The sequence below is a fragment of the Rissa tridactyla genome, chromosome 1, assembly GCF_028500815.1.
Source record: "Rissa tridactyla isolate bRisTri1 chromosome 1, bRisTri1.patW.cur.20221130, whole genome shotgun sequence".
Lineage (NCBI taxonomy): Eukaryota > Metazoa > Chordata > Aves > Charadriiformes > Laridae > Rissa > Rissa tridactyla.
Window position 1 is genome coordinate 26,696,720 of NC_071466.1, and position 13,569 is coordinate 26,710,288.

The window sequence follows — 13,569 nt, forward strand, 5'->3', positions numbered from 1 at the left end:
AATGTAGCGACTCAGGATCAAGATGCCAAATTCAACAAAGGTGGCTGGTTCGGCAGGGGCTTGGACCTCCCAGATGCCCTGCTGTGCTGAGGGAGGTTTCTGTGTTTTTCCAACTCACATCAAGCTGCCAGTGAAGGGGAGAAAGGGGCAGGAGGAAGCCATCAGGAGAAGGAGAGGGGAGATGGCCATGGGAGCTCCTCCAAGGAGAGCCAAAGGGGACCAGAGGGTGTTCAGAGCCCACAGGGGAGTAAAAGCGTTTGCGTTCAATAAGAAGCACGACCTGCATGTGACAGGCGGAGGGGACCGGGTGGTCCAGCTGTGGATCCCAATCTGCCCAGGTAAGGGTCTGTGGGAGGCCTTGCTGCGCTGTGCTGGCACGGAGCTGGGTGCGGAGGGGGAGCAGCTCCCACCAGAGAACCACGTCCCTGCTGCTGGGGTGGGCAGTGAGTCACCGGTGTTCTCTGCTGACTGTGAGCTCAGGACATCTTAAAACAAATGCTTTGCAGAAACACAAACTGTTTTCAATGGGAGCTTGGCTGAAGCTGTTCCTTATCCCTAAGCTCCCACAGCAGTTTCTGCCCAAACAGATGCTCCTCGGATGAGCAGGGCTTTCGGCTCTGTGCAGGGTCCTGCCGTGCCACTGTACGCTACCAAGGCTCTTGCAAACCTGCTTAGGAACCTGCCAGGTACTGCTCAGAGAAGGGATACCAAGAGCCCAGCTGCTTTAGAGTCTGACGGGGAGATGGCAGCAGGCAGAGACGGGGCACAGCAAAGCCACAGAGCAATAGTAACTAGCAGGAAAAGTCGCTTTCTTCAGGCGAACACTTGCCTTCCTTTCAGTGAAGAGTTACTATTGCTGGCTAAACCTTCCTGGGAAAACTTGCACATCTTTGCTCTCCGAAACACAAGTGTTAATAGATTTGGGCCCATTACATTTGACCTGGCATAATAAGAATCTCACAGATGGAAACTGTTTAACATGGAGCTCTTCTTATCTAAATTTCAGCCGATGCACAGTGTGCTCAGAAGCCATACAGCACTGACCTTTTACCCTCGCATATCTGAAGAAGGTGCTAAAATATTTTCTGTGTCTACTGTTGAGGTCTGTAGAAGCTACTGATACAATACTCACACTCTTTCTTTGCAAATTTGCTGAAATTTTCTCATTTTTGAATGTCTAACTAATACGTAATCTGTGCAAAATAAACACATGCCCTTTCCTGGCATTAGAAGAACATTTACAAATCCGGAGTCAAATACTCAGGAACTGGGAATGCCAGAGTTGAAGCTATCTCTGTAGTTTTACATCAGATCCTCTCAGTGAAATGCTCTGAAGTAGCAGAGCAATTCTTTTTCGACTTCCCACCACCCTCGCCAGGCAGGCTGAGCTTTTCTTCCTTCCCTTTCCCCCATGGATTTGTGATGCTGAGGACCAGAGCTTCTGGCTTTCAGCTTGCCCAAGGGCAACCAGGGGCAAGCTATCTGCTTGACTCTGGCACATGTACCTAGCACGCAACTCCTTTATGCTACTTCGGATACACTGGCTCTTCTCTACCTAAAATTGAGGAAAGGAGCCCATGAGGAGAAGGGGTGAAGAGGGTGTTTCGCATCATGGTTTTCTTCCCAAAGCCTGTGGTTGGGCGGGTGTGAGTCCCGTGAGAGCACAGCTCTGCAAGGACCGCAGGAGTGACGGAACGGGGGCAGATAGGGAGCACGTTGCTTGCAAGGACTAAAAGTCTCGTTCTCCTTATCTCGCTTTTCAGAGCCACTTAGACCCTGCGTCTTTCTTTCCCCTGCGTGGCTGGTGTATCAGGGAAACCATGCAGAGCAGCTCCACATGTTCCTGCCTTCCCTGGGGCTTGCACGGGGCGTGGGCTGTGCGTGTTTAACACCCCGCTCTCCACGCGGTGTATGTAGCTGCACATCCCAGTCATCTCCTCAGCAGCTGCCCCCGAGAACACGACTTTGTTATTTATGCCGCTCCCTCCCCTGCTGCAGCACCCACCGCACTGTGTGAGTCCAGAGCCGGCGGTGGGCTTTGCCTTGGGGGAATGACTCAGGCGGCTGCGCTGGATGCTGCCCCAGCAGTTTCCTTCAGGGTTCATCTGGTGGGACGGCCGGTAAGGCAGACCAGTGCCACGGTTTGGCACTATGCTCACTGGGCTCTCATGTCCCTGCAGGGTGGCATCAGTCCTTCACCCTGAAACCACTTGAGTTCCTGTCCTGAAGCATCCGAGCATCTCCCACACAAACAGGGCCAGCTTCTATAGGAGGTAATCACTGGATATTGGGTTAAAACATGGCTGGCAACACTACCGTCTCCATCCTTCATTTGAAGAGGGTGGGATGTGCTCTGAGCACAGTCACGGGGCAGGTCCCGCCAATGAGGAGGTGGTTGTCCTCTCCCATGACTCCCACCAGTGACACAGCCTGGACCTGGGATGTTGTGTGCGCACCTAGCAGTGGCTGCTTAGACTCAGGTGCTAGACATCCAGATCCAAGTTTGTTCAAAGGGACTTTAAGTACTAAAGCCCACTCAAACTTGTCATCTGGCCTCCACCGTGGTATTGGTGAGATACCTCAGATCTCATTAAAGGTGAGCAAAGGACATGCCTTTTCCTTACTATGCAACAGAAAAGAAAGCTGGGACATGAAGGTGGGGATGAAGGGTGGGAATTTAAGTGGAAGATTTGGGCTACTTTTCAGAGTTCAAACTTCCTTTGTCTATTTTTCCTTTCCTTTAAAGACAGCTGAAGTGTGGGATTTTGAAAGGGGAAAGCAGTTATTTGAGCTCAGCAATGCTCACGGAGAGACAGAAACCACCTGTTTGACATTTGAGAATAGTGGAAGAGCTACATTTGTTTTTATAGTCGTTACATCTCTGCGGGCATTATTGCCAGTGCCCACAGCAAAGAGCGCTGTGTTTGAATCCGGTGTTTGAATCCAGAGACAGAGACGGATGCCTGAAGATGCGGAGTTACAACAACGAGCGTTTTCTGCATGGTCTGAAGAGGAATGTGGTGGCTTGACCCTGGCTGGACGCCAGGATCCCACCAAAGCCACTCTATCACTGCCCTCCTCAGCTGGACAGGGGGAGGGAAAATAGAACGAAAGGCTGACAGGTCAAGGTAAGGATGGAGAGAGATCATTCACCAATTACCGTTACAGGCAAAGCAGACTTGACATGCGGAAAATTAATTTAATCTATTACCAATCAAATCAGAGGAGGATAACGAGAAATAGAAACTAAATGTTAAAACACTTTCCCCCCACCCCTCCCTTCTTCCCAGGCTCCACTTCACTCCTAATTTTCTCTGCCTCCTCTGCCCGAGCAGCGCAAGGGGACGGAGAATGGGTTGTGGTCAGTTCATCACACGTTGTCTCTGCCGCTCCTTCCTCAAGGGGAGGACTTCTCACTCTCTTCTCCTGCTCCAGTGTGGGGTCCCTCATGCAGGATGCAGTTCTCCACAACCTGCTCCAGCGTGGGTCCCTTCCATGGGGTGCAGTCCTTCAGGAAAAAACTGCTCCGGTGTGGGTCCCCACGGGGTCACAGGTCCTGCCAGGAGCCTGCTCCAGCAGGGGCTCTCCATAGGGTCACAGCCTCCTTCAGGCACCCACCTGCTCCAGTGTGGGGTCCTCCACAGGCTGCAGGTGGATATCTCCTCCACCGTGGACCTCCATGAGCTGCAAGGCACAGCCTGCCTCACCACAGTCTTCACACGGGCTGCAGGCGAATCTCTGCTCCTGCGCCTGGAGCACCTCCTCCTGCTCCTTCTCCACTGACCTTGGTGTCTGCAGAGTTGTTGCTCTCACACATTCTCACTCCTCTCTCTGGTCTGCAGTTGCTTTTTTTTTCTCCCCCTTCTTAAATATGTTATCACAGAGGCACCACCACCATCGCTAATGGGCTCAGCCTTGGCCAGCAGTGGAGCCATCCAAGATGGTCCATCTTGGAGCCGTCTGGCATTGGCTCTATCAGACATGGGGGAAGCTTCTAGCAGCTTCCCAAAGAAGCCACCCCTGCAGCCCCCCCTCTACCAAAACCTGGTCATGCAAACCCAATATAAGGGGTTAGTGGTTTGCAAATTTCTGGAAAACTGGAAATCATTTAAAGGACATAAATGAGAGCGGATTGGTTTGTTTTTTTCCCTACAGAAGGCAAGTGTGATGACATCTGTGACTGCACCTATGCGGGAGGTGAACAGGAGCAAGTAACGTCTTCCCTGGCATTGCGTGAGCCTTGTCCCATAGCCAGATGCATTGGGTGGGAGTTTATGCTGCAAGTAACTGTGGGAAGCTCCCCCCTGAGACATTCCTGAGGAATTAGTCAGATTCATATGCCTCTGAAAGAAACGTGTACTACAGCTTCTGGAAAGAAAAGGGCAAAAATAAACCCGAGCAGATCTGTAGTGGAAGCAGATGGAGCTGCCCAGCCTGAGCAAGCAGGCTCAGGCTGTCCGTGACTGGGTCTGCACATCCGCAAAGTGTCTGCAAGTCAGATGGTGCTCTAAAAAAATAAGTTCTCTCTGCCATTGCTCTGCTGCATCACAGACAACACACTGCTGCTATTTGTGATGTAGCATCACACGCAAGGCAGAGACTGTTGTGCTAAACAAAGGACCAAGTACGTCGATGAAATGTTCTGTAGTTTCCACAAGGCAGAGTAATTCCAGAGTGGAAAATTATTACTGTTACACCCTTTTGGAGACAAGTGGGTAAATTTTCCCATGTTTGAATATTTAAACTAACCATGTGTAGATACCACATCTCTTTCTAATCTTGGAAAAGTATGTCAATAAATTAAAGAGTGTCCTGAATGTTCTTTGAGGTATATTGTTGCTGTCGGGTGGGGCAGAGGAATTGATGTGTGCTTGGTAAGTAGAAGGACTGCATCTAAAAGACATTGTCTATTAGCATAAAATAATATGAAATTGTTTCAAGTTAAAACCTGAGCTTAGTGTTTAGATCTTGTTAAAAAATAAAACAGAGCAAAAATCCCTTTACCACCGGTAGAACCTGCTGTCTGGGCACGAAATGAAAGATGTGCCCAAAATACACAAATCCTTGGGGATTTTTTCACAGGGGAAGCCACCCACCACCTCCACCTCCTTGGGAAAACACCCGGTTGCTTGGCTGTGGGCTGACTTTGGGAGCTGGGAGCAATTTCATTAAGGTCAGTTTGACTTATCAGCCCAGAGATCCGACTATGTCTGTACATCTTTGCAGAAGCCCCACGAGGTTTTATTGTCCTCTGAATGCGGTCTTGGACCATTCATTGGGGAAAAAAAGTCTGTGTAAAGCTGCATTTGCCAGTGATCAGAGAAACATCCAGCTACCTTTTTTCAGGTAGTCCAATCATGGTGGTAATGGCCAAGGTTGGATTTAAAATGCAGAGAGGAAGCATGTGTGTTACTTCTGCTCACCTGAAGGGTCTGCTCTTTCCTTATAAGGTCCAGGATTCCCTTTGGAGTCCCCTGGGAAGCACCAGCAGGCATCTTCCCACACAAGAGGTTTTCGTCATAAAATGGTCATTTGTTGAAACTGAATGTATTGGCTTCAGCAAAGTGAGCGATGTTGGGATTGGCACTGAATGGGGAAAGAAAAAGTTTGTAATTAGCTGCTGGCTATTCTGGGACACTCCTCTTGCTTGCTCCCTTTTTAAAACAAAAAGCAGCTCATTTTATCCGAAACTGGGGCAGGAGGGAAGTCAGAAACTTCTTTACCATCTGTGAGGTGGATTTCCCATTTTCTGGCCAGCTCTTGTTCCCAGCAGGGCCGTGTAGCCTGCGTAGGGCTGACCTTCCTGGGAAGGGAGAACGTGTCCAGGGCCAAGGAGGACAAACCTCTTCTGGCAGTGGCCAAATCAGCCTCTCCCTTGTCAGTCTCCGTGGTCCAGGATTTAGCAGATGAGCTCCATCATGCTCAGAAATCTCAGCCCTTTTCCAGGATGACGTAGTAAGGATCCACCTCGAGTCTGTTTTTCAAATATATTACTTAAAATACATTATTTAATGAGACTAGTAAGTTGCAGCATATAGTAAGTCAACATGGCACAACAGATAAATACTTGGTCTTGATTTAATTCAGACAAATGAGATTTACGCATTAATTCTGTTATTCTGTTAATTTAATCTTAGCATTGCATAGTCCTCACTCACTAGTTTTCATAAGGTCTAGGAGGAGAAGTCAGAGACAGAAATAATCTGAACTTGGAGAGGGCTAGGCAATTAAAAATGCATGGTTGTGAACTCAGATGGGAGGTGGAAATCAGGTGCCACCAAGCTTTGGCAGGGTCAGGTTTATGTGTACGGTCTGACCAAACCAAAGAACCCGCTGAATGAAAGGGGAGTACGAACACGGTTTCTTTCATGGCTTTTCTCTTCTTCCATCCAGCCCCGTGGCCACAAAGAAGAGCTCTTGTGTGATGGTCGCTGTCTGCCAACTCTCCTTGCCTCAGCTGGTTACGGAGGTGACACCGTGGTTTGGATCATGCCCTCCAGCTGTGACTGCCGTAAACTTCACATGCCGCGTCCACCGACTGCGCTGGTGGAAAAGGCAAGTGCTGCTTGGGAAAACAATGAGCATCACTCAGCTTTCAAAAACCTTTGCAAATGAAACATCAGAAAAGGATTTAAGATACGTTTGAAATGGTTGGCTTTGACTTTTATGGGGTTACTTCTGCCGTATACTTATCTTACAGATTATAAACTGAATTTGAAGTGTTTTTCTAAAGGAAAACTGGTTTTGTTCTGAAAATCCTAAAACAGCCTCTTTTAGAGACTTGCTGGACTTTAGTAAGGTTTCTCCCCAAAGCGAAAGCCGAGTAAAAGCGTCGTTCAGCAGACTGCTTTGCAGTTCTGTAGACTCAAGTTTTCCAGTGCAAAATGTTTCCATCTTTCTTTGACCGGCTCTGCTGAAAGCTGTCGGTGGTGACACCTGATACCAGTAGCAGCCTTGTGAGGCTGTGAAGGGGCAGCTCGAATAAATGCGTTACAACTGCTTTGGGAGAAGGCAAAGGTGTGTGGGGGGGGTTGTTACTACAATTTCAACACAGCAACAAAGACATCTTGCTGTGTCAACATGATGTATTTTATTCATTTGACATCGTTTGTTATAGAAAAGTAATTAGAAATTCTGTAATTCAAGTAATTCTTAAATTATTTCGCATTTACGCAGGCTTACGTTTCTACAGGCTCATGGGGGTCTGGAGCAGGGACTCTGATTTCCCACGGGCCCCAAGGCAGGAGTTAACACTGGGATGTGGTGCACGTCCCAGCACGTGTCACAGCTCTGTGGTGTATGGGATGGCTTTTTAAATGATCTGTACAGGGATTTTTTGTGGGGGAAAAAAAAAGACGACTATGCTTGTGGTTTTTTAGAAAACCATGAATTAGCTGTTTGTCAGTTTGCAGTCATAATTAATCTTCCCTCTCCCTGTGCTTTTAATCCATGAGCACGTAGATGCAGATTATTGATTTTTCATCATCTTAAAATAAATCCCTTAAATTGATGACGGCACAACATGCCTCTTCTGTGTGGCAAAACCTGCAGGACCTCTGGCCCTGATCCATCCCGCAGGAGAGCTCTGATTTTCCCTGACAGTAGTACTTGCTCTAATCTTTTTTAACTGTTTTGGCGTTGGTTTTTTTCATTAAGTGTGGATATGTTATTGATCCCTCCCTTTCTTTATGTTAAAGTTTTGAATGAAAGTAATCATTTGCTCAGAAGACAAATACCCAGAGAATACTTGAGGTGAATAATAAAAAAGAGAAAGCCAGCGTGTTACAGAGCACTAGTAAATAAATGCCTTGTGGGCAAAAGATGATCAGTGGAGGAAGGTATGGGGTTGCTGCTTCTAATTCTAATTTCATCCCGTATGTTCTTCTCCCAACAGACTCGTGTTCCACCACTACTGAGAAATGGTTTTGCCATCACCATTTGTTTTTCTGCAGGTTCCTTCTACTCCTGGAGCCTACTCAGCTTTGTGCCTGTAAGCTCTCCCGCCGGCACATCCACACCACGCAGAGCCGAGCTCGGCACCCTTCGTCCAGCTCCAGACAACCCGTGCATGAAGGAGGGAGGAAGAGCATCTTCTCTCTGAGAAGCTGCTGCCAGCATGCATCCCCTCTTTGGGTTTGGTACCATGATGCAGTGTATGGCCACTAATACAGCCTGTGCTGTATTATTACGGCCTGTAAATTACCAGTTAATCATACAATTGCTCTGTGTGTCCTTCTCGGTCTGGAGCTCCATGGCAGCCCTGCGGCATGGTGTCGCTCCTCATGAGCAGGCTCTGCGTGGGGCTGATGGCGATGGGTGTTGTGCCAACAGCACCAAGGATTATGCCCTTGGGAATCCAGAGAGGGAGCCACCACCACGTACATAATATGGATTGTTCCTACCTAGATAAACTGTTTGAGGAGTTGTCTGTATGAGTGTGTGTGTCTGAGCAAACACGGTAAGAGAAAATAAGGATTTAAATGAGCAAAGTCCTGCCTATGATTTGTGGCTACATAAAGAAAAAACAAGAAACCAAACAAGTCAAAATCCCCTCTCCTTCACATTAATCTCTTTTCTCCTCTTGTACGTTCTCATAAATCTGCCCTTGGTATTGCAAAGGCTTGTCTTCAGCACGGCTAAGTTTGCCCCTGTGTAGCATTTCAAGTGAAACAATTTAATGGCCCATTGGCTAGACGCTGACAAACCCACTTTGAATTCAGTAGGAGGCAAGGACTGAGCAAAATCTCAGCAAGGACTTTGGCAGAGCATCCTGTGACACGCACATCCCTGCAGTTTAGTGGGAGCTATTTACCCGCATGGGTCTGTTTCACGCTCTGTGTGAAAACTGTTCTAACATTTTGTTGCATTAAAACAGTGTCACTGAGGCACGCACTTAGTTTTCTTTTGTTGGGCTTTGTGTTTGGCCCTGCACAAAATGTGGCCTCTTTGCAACGTCGTTCAGTGACGCATTCTTCTCTTGTGACCTGTATCTGTGTATTACTGCGAATTGTGTGGGATGTTACAGATTTTTTCTTTATTTTGCTGTAGATACGTATCATTGTCGAACACACATCGACATGGTTGTATTGTAAGTATGTTCTTACGTAGCTCAGTTGGGGCTCTGGAAATACCCACAAAGTACACAGGCCTGTAGCCAGCTGCTTTTCAATGGCAATGATGTGATTAGGTTACTTAATTACCATCCCCCCTGGCAGCACAGGAAACCTCAGCTCTGCCCTCTGCATGGTCCATGCACTTCTCAAATCACGTGAGGTGCCATTCATGGTGCCATTTCTACTCCAGCATCATTGGGATGTGTCTGATCCCCCCTGGAGTCCTAGTGCCTTGACACAAGCAGCTGGGTTACAGCATTAGCGTCGGGCGCAGGGACGGTAGGTCCATCAGAGCTCCTCGCTCAGAGAAAGCTGGTACCCTCAGCCCCGCGGTAGCCCGATCCCTCGATTCCCCTACAGCATAGATTCACGGACTGCGTTTAACATTTAGACCTTTACTTTTCTGTCTTGCTTCTTCTGGTTTAGTCTTCATCTGTATTTTAAATCACCAGGGGCAACATTTGAATGACAGGATGGGGGTTTCTTCATTCCACAGGGAATGCCTTTGGGCTTTTTCTATTTTCCCATATGCATCCTATATTCTGTGGAGGAAGAACGAGGTCAAGCAATATTTAAAATTGACTTCCTTCAGCCAGAAGAACTAGAGGACAGCTTTAAAGACACTTCAAAATCTAAAAATGCAGATATTAAGAGGTTTTACTATGTCTGTTATGCTTCTTTAACAGAAAAAAAAAAAACTGTGGAAATTTTATGCTTAAACCCTATTTTCCTCTATGCAGTTTTGTCTCCTTCACCACTTTTGCAAGTCAGCTGAAAACTATCTGAATTAATGTCCACTGAAATCAATACCAGTCTGGGGGACTGATCAAGGTCCATGCAATAACTAACATCTGACTTGGAAGATTACATAAACATGTATCTATTTATTTTTGGAATATCTTTCTAAGAGCTGTGCTGTGGCCTAATCACAGGGAGATACAAAATACAGAAATATATGTGTAGGACACAAACATACGTACCAGAGCAGTAGGTACCCTAGTAATCAGATGCTCAGCTGTAAGAGACAAGTTAAAACCTCCACTCAAATTTAGTAACTCACTTGGCAGTCCAGTATCCTCATCTACAGAATTAAGAGAACCAGTAGCCCTAATTCACATGAATAAAGAGCCAGGAGCCCAAGATCAGTCATAGCAATGCTTCAAGTCCCTCCTTCCTTTATAGCTTCTTTAAAACAGGGACACTTTTTTCTGTTTGAGCTTTCTGTTATGTGTATGTTGTGATCCTGCTTTCTGCTCCTCCTCTCCCCAGACATTAACTGAAGACCCTCTACCACCTTTAGAGCTGGCATTACCCTGAGCTGAGAGATGAGTAGTCCTTGTGCACCTCTTCCCATGGTTACCTTCCCTCCCGCCCCAGGACCTTTGGCCAGGCTGAACCTTGGGAGGTTTCCACTCGTGCCTCCTGGAAACACCCCTGAGTTCCCTACAAAATACTGACAGACCCACAAGGCCTGTCCATTCACCTAGTGCCAGAAGGAGGATCTTCTGTCCTGCAAGTCACTGAATCATAGAATGGTTTGGGTTGGAAGGAAACATAAAGATCATCTAGTTCCAAGCCCCCTGCCATGGCCAGGGACACCTCCCACTAGACCAGGCTGCTCAAAGCCCCATCCAGCCTGGCCTTGAACACTTGCAGGGATGGGGCATCCACTGCTTCCCTGGGCAACCTGTTCCAGTGCCTCACCACCCTCACAGTAAAGAATTTCTTCCTAATATCTAATCTAAATCTCCCTTCTTTCAGTTTAAAACCATTACCCCTTGTTCTATCATTACACTCCCTGATTAAAGAGTCCCTCCCCATCTTTCCTGTAGGCCCCCTTCAGGTACCGGAAGGGGCTATAAGGTCTCCCCAAAGCCTTCTCTTCTCCAGGCTGAAACTCAAACAAGCGATGGAAACAAGATGGTGCACTTAGAGCATGTCTTCACATTTCTTACAGCAGGCTGAGGAACAAAAGGATGAAATTCTGCATGAAAGATGTATTAGACTACCGTCTGACAAATGAAAACTTCATTACATCCGCAGCAAGTGTATTTGGTATTCCAGAGAGATCATAGAATCATAGAATGTGTTGGGTTGGAAGGGACCCTTAAAGGTCATCTAGTCCAACCCCCTGCAGTAAGCAGGGACATCTTCAACTAGATCAGGTTGCTCAGAGCCTCAACAAGCCTGGCCTTGAATGTCTGCAGGGATGGGGCCCCCACCACCTCTCTGGGCAACCTGTGCCAGTGTCTAACCACCCTCATTGTAAAGAATTTCTTCCTAATTAGACATTAATCTAATCTAAACCTACCCTGCTCCAGTTTAAAACCTCGTCCTATCACTACATGCCCTTGCAAACAGCCCCTCCCCATCTTTCCTGTGGGCCCCCTTCAGGTACTGGAAGGCTGCTATAAGGTCTCCCCGGAGCCTTCTCTTCTCCAGGATGAACAACCCCAGCTCTCTCAGTCTGTCTTCATAGGAGAGGTGCTCTCTTGGTAGGAGAGCTCATGGAACAGTTTGGGTTGGAAGGGACCTTAAAGATCATCTACTTCCAAACCCCCTGCCATGGGCAGGGACACCTCCCACAGGCAGGGACACCTCCCACTAGACCAGGTACTAGATCATCTTATTTTGGCTCCATCGTTTTCATCACACACATCCAGGAAGAAAGTAAAAGCTATCGCAAAAATGGAAGCAATAATAATATAAGGAACATTTCACTGAGGAGCAAGATACCTGATCAACTGTTAAAACGCATAATTTGAACTTTAGTAACAATCAGCCTACGCACTTAGCCCATCGAAATGTGCTAGAGCAAAGCTTTATGAGAGCTTATACAGTAGATAAAATTAATTTTAAGATTTTACTTTTTATTTATTTTGTTCTTATCCTTTTGTGGTTCTAAGCTCTTACTGGCTTAAAATACTTAAAAATCTGATTTTATAAGATAATTTCTCAGAGTGTGCATCATTTCACAATTTTTAGTTCCACTAAACCTTTTGAAAAAGCATAATAGAAGAGCAAAATACAATATCTCTGGTAAATCTCACGTATTTTACATAACTTTGCATCATCTAAGATTCAGAATTACAGAACGATTGAATTTCAGGGAAATTTGATGTGTATTGTGAGGTTATAAACTTTGTTTTAAAGACAAAGTTATTCACAAGTCTGTTATGGTGGCAAGATAATGACAGTTAAGGAATATTTATATACTTAACTAAGGTTAATAATGACCCAATAAGGCAGTGTAAGTACTTTTTCCAGCATTTTCCTCTCATATCCTGTTTATTTTTAGTGGCAATTTGACCTCCTTGTATACTTCACACAGATTTCTGGATAGGAAATAAACGTTTGTATATATTAGACACATTTCTAGGACCTTTGAAAGAAGATGATGAGAGGGTTGGAGCACCTCTCCTATGAAGAGAGGCTGAGAGGGTTGGGGTTGTTCAGCCTGGAGAAGAGAAGGCTCCGGGGAGACCTTATAGCAGCCTTCCAGTACCTAAACAGGGTCTACAGGAGAGACAGGGAGGGACTCTCTGTCAGAGAGGGTAGCAATAGGATGAGGGGTAATGGTTTAAAACCGGAAGAGGGTAGATTTAGATTGGATATCAGGAAGAAACTTTTCACTGCAAGGGCAGTAAGACACTGGAACAGGTTGCCCAGAGAAGTTGTGGATGCCCCATCCCTGGAAGTGTTCAAGGCCAGGCTGGATGGGGCTTTGAGCAGTCTGGTCTAGTGGGAGGTGTCCCTGCCCATGGCAGGGGGGTTGGAACTGGGTGATCTTTGAGGTCCTTTCCAACCCAAACCATTCTCTAATTCTATGCCATGCACTGCTGAGTGTTCTGGTATGTTGTAGCATGAAGGAAACTACCATCCTAAACATCCTCACTTTCCTATAACACATACTGAGATTAAACACACACACATGATTTTCACACATGCCTGGTAAAAAGTAAATTAGAAAGTAAAATATTCCTTAAACTGAAGGGAGGGGAGAGGAGGAAAAGTTAAATCACTGATGGCTGCTTTCATTCCACCCTCCCCAGGTTAAAGCACAAGCAGCATAAGAATTTAAACAAGCCACTAAATCATAAGGGATCAATCACTTTCCATGCCATTAGCTGCTATGAAATAGTTAATGTTCCAGAAACCTGAAAAAGAATTCCAGATTTGTCTGTTCTCAGCACAGACATCTTTTATGAAGGTTCATTAAAAGAAAATTAGAGCAGTACCTTCTACAGAGGCAAGCGAACGCATGACAATCCATCACTCCAGGGCCAGTAAAGCTTCTTTTTGTAGATCCAGGACTAAATGTTCTGACAGAATTCTACTTTAAATGTCTACAAAGTTTTCTTCTGATCAGGCTAAGCTTCCTGCTATGGCATCCTACTGATTTTCACAATGTAAGTTCGTACCTTTTATGGTACTAGAATGGTAATTTCCATTTCAG